We start from the raw sequence: 8,898 nt of genomic DNA, 5'->3' as shown, positions 1-8,898 counted from the left end.
TTTACAATGACGACCTAGGAACCGTGGGTTAACTGCCTTGTTCAGGGGCAGAACGACTGATTTTTACCTTGGGGATTCAATCTAGCAACCTTTCAGTTACTAGTCCAACTCTCTAACCACTAGGCTACCTGCCACCCCATTTACAATGTAAAATAAGGAAATGTGCCAAGTGTGGAAGGGAACAGGATTACAGTGAATGTGGGAGCAATGTGAAGCTTAAGTGTTGTAATTGTGGGGTGGAACATAGTGCAAAAATTACGCAGAAATGCCAGGTTGAAGGTTATTGTGGAGATGGCAAAAGAGATATTGGGGGAAACAGATGTTACTGTTGAATTGGTTGTTGACATGCTGAACAATCCTAAGGGTGGAGAGATTCAGCACGATATAGATCAAGTTTAATTGGGTAGGGGAAGGTGTTTTTAGGGAGTGTGTGGTAGAAGTTAGTAAGGATTTATTCGGTTGTTATTTTAATTTCATGGTAGTACATAATTGGGCAGATCATGATTTATCATACGTTCCTGCAAAGTAGGTGGCGGCATGGACTTAAATCAAAGATTGTTATTGTTCTGTACTTAAATGTTTGTTTGCGGACCGCAATGATATCATAGAAGAAGAGGAAGATGATGATGATGATGGCATGTCATGTCATGTCATGTGATCTCATCTACCAATCCGGAAATGGTCTGAAATAAACTAACAATCTAGTCAGCTAAAATACATAAATAGAAAATAATTTACACAAATATAGGTTTATTCAAGAAGTGTAGATATATATGAAGTATCATGTCGTCAAGCCATGCCAAAGTCGCGGTTGGTACATCCACAGACTCAAGTTTTTTGGGAGGAAGGATTCCATCAGTAATCAAAATCATGGCTAAACAGCTGAAGGTTGTAGACCAATAATTGTTTAGAAAAATACTCAAAGGTTGGTAATTTAGTTGCATCCCATTCACTTTGGAACACTGAAATTAACTAGTTTCAAAATCAAATCAAAATCAAATAGTTTCCATTTCTCTCTTTGTCTCTAGCCACACACTAGCTCTCTGAAAACCCAAGTTGTCTTATATTGAGGTGGAGTTGTGTTTTGATAACATCGCAGGGTTTTCTAAAAACATTGAGGCACCATAAGTCAATTCTTGTAAATTCTGTAAACCCTTTGTCCTCTAAAACAGCGGTCCTTCCGAGCTGTGCTGAAATTCATACTTTCAGTAAAATCTTTTTGCGAATACAACCACCGACTTTTACCTCGTTGCTCATACTACGTAAGATGAGATTCAATTGGGACTCGGCTGTTTGTTCACCCGTACCCGCCCTCAATTGCTAATAACGCATTTGCAACTCGTGACTATATGTAATAAAGTGAAAATCTGAGGCCCCCACTCAACCCTAACCCACACATATAGAAAATGCTCTAGGCTACAGTCAAAGTCTTCAGAACAATTTGTTTACATTTTGGTAGGCTATTTGTTGGTCAACTTGTCTATAATTGGATACATGCAGCTTCTCTTTTGTCATTATATGTTGCCCTAGGCCTAGAAGATTAAATAAAACCTTGTTCAACAGAATAATGTAATATATTGATAGAATGAATGCTTCAATCTAGTTGACATTAGAGGTCGACCAATTAATCGGCATGGCCGATTTCAAGTTTTCATAGCAATCGGTAATCGTCATTTTTGGACGCCAATTATGGCTGATTACATTGAAATACACGAGGAGACTGTGTGGCAGGCTGACCACCACCAACATCAAAAGGACCTTGTGGCTGCAAGGAGCCAAGGTCAGTTGCTAGCTAGCATTAGACTCTTTTTAAAAACAATCAGTCTTAACATAATCACTAGTTAACTACACATGGTTGATGATATTACTAGTTTAACTAGCTTGTCCTGTGTTGCATATAATCAATGCGGTGCCAGTTAATTTATCATCGAATTACAGCCTACTTCAACTTTGCCAAGTGGGTGATGATTTAACAAAAGTGCATTAGCGAAAAAAGCACAATCGTTGCACAAATGTACCTAATCATAAACATCAATGCCCTTCTTAAAATCAATATACAAGTATATTTTTTAAACATGCATATTTAGTTTAAAAAAAATTCATGTCAGCAGGATTTATTAACTAGGGAAATTGTGTCACTTCTCTTGCGTTCAGTGCAAGCAGAGTCAGGGTATAGGCAGCAGTTTGGGCCGCCTGGCTCGTAGCGAACTGTGTGAAGACCATTTCTTCCTAACAAAGACCGTAATTAATTGAACAGAATTGTACATATTATGACATAACATTGAAGGTTGTGCAATGAAACAGCAATATTTAGACTTAGGGTTGCCACCCGTTCGATAAAATCTGGAACCGTTCCGTATTTCACTGAAATAATAAACGTTTTGTTTTCGAAACGATAGTTTCCGGATTTAACCATATTAATGACCTAATGCTTGTATTTCTGTGTGTTTATCATATTATAATTAAGTCTATGATTTGATATTTTATAGTGCAGTCTGACTGAGCAGTGATAGGCAGCAGCAGGCTGGTAAGCATTCATTCAAACAGCACTTTCCTGCGTTTGCCAGCAGCTCTCAATGCATGAAGCACAGCGCTGTTAATGACTTCAAGCCTATCAACTCCCGAGATTAGGCTGGCAATACTATAGTGCCTATAAGAACATCCAATAGTCAAAGGTATATGAAATACAAATGGTATAGAGAGAAATCATCCTATAATTCCTATAATAACTACAACCTAAAACTTCTTAATTGGGAATATTGAAGACTCATGTTAAAAGGAACCACCAGCTTTCATATGTTTTCATGTTCTGAGCAAGTAACTTAAATGTTAGCTTTCTTACATGGCACATATTGCACTTTTACTTTCTTCTCCATCACTGTGTTATTGCATTATTTAAACCAAATTGAACATGTTTCATTATTTATTTGAGACTAAATTGATTTTATTTATGTATTATATTAATAAGTTAAAATAAAAGTGTTCATTGTTCATTCAGTATTGTTGTAATTGTCATTATTACAAATATATATATCAAAGAATCGTCCGATTAATCGGTATCGGCTTTTTTTGGTCCTCCAATAATCGGTATTGGCTTTCAAAAATCATAATCAGTCAACCTCTAGTTTGAACTCTGTATCTCAACACGAGGTTGAGACCATAAACTCACCTCCCGGCCATACTGGTATGGCTGATTAGCTGTCCTAAGTAAAAACTCTTCAAACCATCCTATTCTACTACTCTTATGAAATCACTTTTTTTTAACCTTTATTTAACTAGGCAAGTCAGTTAAGAACAAATTCTTATTTTCAATGACGGCCTTGGAACAGTGGGTTAACTGCCTGTTCAGGGGCAGAACGACAGATTTGCACCTTGTCAGCTCGGGGATATGAACTTGCAACCTTTCAGTTACTAGTCCAACGATATAACCACTAAGCTACCCTGCTGCCCCATATTCTTCTACTCTCATCACCAATGGGTACCGTCAACACGGCTGGCCAGCCTATCTTCCAAGGAGCATCTTCCAGAGTGAACAACAGTAGAAGACGGGGGGAAACCCTTTTGGACAACCAGAGCCTTACAAGCATGCCGTTGAAAGGCCCAACACCCTTCTTAAGGAGGTCTGGTTCTAACAGAGATCCACGGCAAACAAAGGCATTTAAACGTAAATACATTCATGCTTTCTTACTCCAAACATGTGGCGGTTCGTGTGAAAGTATATGATTACTGTGAGAATAGTTTCTAAAATGTATCAACGATAAGTGTCTCTTTCTCTCTCTCTTCCTCCCTGTCCATCTCCAAGCCACCATAGGTTGTGTCAGTCCGCTAGGGACCTTTTCTCATGAACTAAGTCTGTATGTTTATCCTGTGTTATTATTTAGTTAGCTAGTATATAAATAATTAAACCAATTTGTCTAGTACTGAATCATAAGTAAGGCTGGGGTTTTTGCAGATGCAGGAGGTTATGAGAATGATGATATGATACGAGGTTATGATTAATATGTTGATTGTTTTATGGATGTGATAGGTGTAACCTTGAGTGTAATTTGGGAGATGGTAACTCCTTAAACAACCGCGCTTGTGGTGCCCCAAATTCCTAATGAGTTAATTGTTACATTATTAATTTAATCGGGTATCAATGAAACAAAATCGGGTAACATAACAAAATGTAGAAAAAGTCAATAAGTATGTATATCATTTCCACACCAATTTGTAAAGGACAGATGTAGGTTGTTTGTAATCAAGTTTTGAATACACTACCAAAAACAATTTCTGAAAACTGACGAAAAGGTGAAAGGTATTACGACCATCCGCGTTTTACCCTACGAGCAAGAAGGGAAAAGTCAGTGATTGTATTAGCTCAAATATTTTATTAAAAGTATGAATTTCAGCACCCAGAGGAAGGACCGCAATTTAATAGGACAAACGGGGTACAGGTAAGCGTTTTCAGAATTGACATTTTTATAAGACTCAACTGATTGTGACTCAATTTGTTGCTAGTAAATCCCGCTACCAGTCATCAAAACTCAACTCGGGCTCGTATATAAGAGAACGGAATTGAGTGTAATATATATAGCTAGGCTATACTCAGTTTATGTGGGTGTAGTAGTATAACTCGAGGCGTTGGAATACGACGATACCAGCGAGAGCCTGGCATGTTGCACTGAACACGTTTGAATATGGAGAAAAGCCTCTAATTTTACAGTAGTAGGCCTAAACAGGGAAAAAACGACAAGTCCCAGACAGTTCGCAATAGAACATACCAGTGGGGCATTGTTTACTACCTAAATTATTTAGATAATCTGGTTACCACCATTGTTTGGAATACATTAGAAATATAATTGAATGGTGTTTCCTTTGAAGACATTGGCCTGGCTGAGAATAGAACATTCCAGTTGTCTGCCTAAGTGTGGCGCTGTTTACCACAATTTTCTGGAAAAGTCTTTAATTAACCTATACAGCTCTTGATCCATTGTCCCACCTAACACTGCAACAACTTGTCAATGATTTGAGCTTTTATAGAATACCCCCCTTTTACAAATGACTTAAAGGTGTGTGACCATTAACATTGGCTGCATATCCACTGTCTCCCAAAGTTTGGACTTGCACATTTATTTTCATCTCAGGAATTTAACAATGGTGTGAAGTAGCTCAAGCCAATGTTTACACCGATCCAATGCTTGGATATCCATGAGGAGAGGAATGGACAATTGCTATGCAGCCTTTGGTTTCAGGTGGCTCCATCAACAGATGGAGTGTGTCCCAAATTACACCCTATCCCTATACTGTGTCTAGTGTGCAAATTTTGACCAATCCCCAGTTAACCTCAAGTTTCGATTGACGCACCGGTGTCGATGTGCCAATTTATGTTTGGTAGCGTCCGAACTGCTTGGGTTACAAACGGTTGGTGTTCTCAGGTTTGCTCTATGACCCTCAAACGTTCTTCGGAAGATAACCTGTACCGGTAAAAATAAAATAAAATGGAAGTGTGAAAGTTTTGTGCCTACCCAAAAAAATAGGTTAAATATGTGTAAAAATATATATATATACAGTACCAGTCAAAAGTTTGGACACCTACTCATTCAAGGGTTTTTCTTTATTTTAACTATTTTCTACATTGTAGAATAATAGTGAACATATCAAAACTATGAAATAACACATATGGAATCATGCAGTAACCCAAAAAGTCTTAAACAAATCAAAATACATTTTAGCCACCCTTTGCCTTGACAGCTTTGCACACTCTTGACATTCTCACAACCAGCTTCATGAGGTAGTCACCTGGTCCATAATATGACCATCTTAAAACAATTCCATATGTCAGCTCAGTGATCTCACTGTGATACTGTAGGCCTACTTACATTACCTTTCTGAGTCAATTCAGGTAGTGTTTAATGTTCTGTGTTTGTGTTAACCATGGCAGACGGCATTGCAAATAAAGACAATCAGCCTCTGTGTCTGTGGATCCTTTTCCTTTGATGTATTTTTCATGTCTGCCAGGCCCATCTTTTCAAAGAAACACAATTTATTTTAATCTCTAGTCGAGTAAAATAAGTTGTTTTGTTCTGGTCACAAGATCATTTCCGGTAAACAGCATCACGCTTAGGCAGAAAACGGAACGTTCTATTCCGATGCCCTGTCTAATCACAAAATTTCCTCAGGCGGCAGACAGCTTCATGAATAGAGGTACAGTGCATTCGAAAAGTATTCAGACCTCTTATCACGATCGTCGTAAGAAGCGGACCAAAGCGCAGCGTGGTGGGAATGCATCATTTAATAGATGACAAAAAACACGAAGTAAACAGTACAAAAACAATAAACAAATAATGACCGTGAAGCTATCATAAGAACTGTGCTGACACAAGCAACTAACATGGACAATCACCCACAAAACAAACAGTGAAACCCAGGGTACCTAAGTATGATTCTCAATCAGAGACAACTAATGACACCTGCCTCTGATTGAGAACCATACTAGGCCGAAACAGACTGCCCACCCCAACTCACGCCCTGACCATACAAAATAACGACAAAACAAAGGAAATAAAGGTCAGAACGTGACACCTCTTGACTTTTTCCACATTTTGTTACGTTACAGCCTTTTTCTAAAATGGATTTTTTTTTAAAATTCCCTCTCAGCAATCTACACCCAATTCCCCATAATGACAAAGTAAAAAATGCATTTTAAAATAAATAAATGAAATAGCACATTAACATAAGTATTCAGACCCTTTACTCAGTACTTAGTTGAAGCACCTTTGGCAGCGATTACAGCCTAGAGTCTTCGTGGGTATGATGCTACAAGCTTGGAACACCTGTATTTGGTGAGTTTCTCTTGCTGCACAGCTATTTCCAGAGATGTTCGATCAGGTTCAAGTACGGGCCCTGGCTGGGCCACTCAAGAACATTCAGAGACTAGTCCCAAAGCCACTCCTGCATTGTCTTGGCTCTGTGCTTAGGGTTGTTGTCCTGTTGGAAGGTGAACCTTTGTCCCAGTCCTGAGGTCCTGAGGGCACTGGAGCAGGTTTGCATCAAGGATCTCTCTGTACTTTGCTTCGTTCATCATTCCCTCGATCCTGAATAGTCTCCCAGTCCCTGCCACTGAAAAACATCCCCACAGCATGAAGCTGCAACCACCATGTTTCACCGTAGGAATGGTGCCAGGTTTCCTCAAGATGTGACACTTGGCATTCAGGCCAAAGAGTTCAATCTTGGTTTCATCAGACCAGAGAATCTTGTTTCCCATCGTCTGAGAGTCCTTTAGATGCGTTTTGGAAAACTCCAAGCGGGCTATCATGTGCCTTCTACTGAGGAGTGGCTTCCGTCTGGCCACTACCATAAAGGCCTGATTGGTGGAGTGCTGCAGAGATGGTTGTCCTTCTGGAAGGTTCTCCCATCTCCACAGAGGAACTCTGGAGCTCTACCAGAGTGACCATCGGGTTCTTGGTCACCTCCCTGACCAAGTCCCTTCTCCCCCAATTGCTCAGTTTGGTTGGGTGGCCAGGTCTAGGAAGAGTCTTGGTGGTTCCAAACATATGTTATATTAGAATGATGAAGGCCACTGTGTTCATGGGGAACTTCAATGCTGCTTAAATTTGTTGGTACCCTTCCCCATATCTGTGCATCGACACAACCCTGTCTTGGAGCTCTACGGACAATTCCTTCAACCTCATGGCTTGTTTTTTGCTCTGACATGCACTGTCAACTGTGGGACCTTATATAGACAGCCTTTACAAATCATGTCCAATCAATTGAATTTGGATGGACTCCAATCAAGTTATAGAAACATCTCATGGATGATCAATGAAAACATTCTGCACCTGTGATCAATTTTGAGTCTCGTAGCAAAGGGTCTGAATACTTATGTAAATAAGGTATTTCTGTTTTTAACATTTCTAAAAACCTGTTTTCACTGCACATGTCAGTAAGGTTATTGAAGAACTGATACAAATCTTCATACCGTAGATATGAAATATGATCAATTGTATTAAAATGGGAGTTTTATTAGCACTTGACTAAAATACAGTATTTAATGTTTTGTTTACAGTAAATGTAGTGTTTGTTTCATTATGGTACTTATAACCATGTGATTACCTATAGGACCATAACATAAAGTTGCCCAAGAATTGCAAATGACATTGGAAAAAGTTATGGTTCAGCCACAGGATTCGGGCAAAACCTCCTCATCCAGGCAACGAGCTAACTGGGTCACTGTCACATTGGAAGAAGAGGACAAAGGTGCAGCGTTGTGAGCATACATTTTCTCTTTATTTGGAAAATGACACCAAACAAAACAATAAACACTACCAAAAAAAACAACCTTGCCGCTAAAGGCTATGTGCCCTAAACAAAGTCAACTTCCCACAAAGACAGGTGGGAGAAGGGCTACCTAAGTATGGTTCTCAATCAGAGACAACGATATACACCTGTCCCTGATTGCGAACCCTACCTGCCCAAAACATAGAAATACAAATAATAGAACATAGAATACCCACCCCAAAACACACCCTGACCAAACCAAATAGAGACATAAAAAGGATCTCTAAGGTCAGGGCGTGACAGACACACCGATGGCCCACTTTCAGAGCCACTGTAAGAAAGTTGCCTTGGCCCTGATATAGAAACCTAGCTGTCTGAAAGTGGGATTGAGTTCATATGCAAGTTTAGAAGACCTATTTGTGGAGCAATTTGTGTAACCCCCTAGATGTATGCATTCAATGGACACTTACATTCTATGTCTCAGTAGGATGTAAAAAGACATATAGGCTACAGTAGCCATAATTACATATTATTAAGTTTTTTTTTAAACCAATTGTGACACATAATTAGGCAATGTGCTAGCTAGAGGCAGTGAATAAGAAGTAGAAGAATAAGACATTTGTTTTCAATCAATCAAGG

This window comes from Oncorhynchus mykiss, chromosome 14, assembly GCF_013265735.2.
Source record: "Oncorhynchus mykiss isolate Arlee chromosome 14, USDA_OmykA_1.1, whole genome shotgun sequence".
NCBI classification, from domain to species: Eukaryota; Metazoa; Chordata; class Actinopteri; order Salmoniformes; family Salmonidae; genus Oncorhynchus; species Oncorhynchus mykiss.
Note: the sequence above shows the minus strand (reverse complement) of the source record.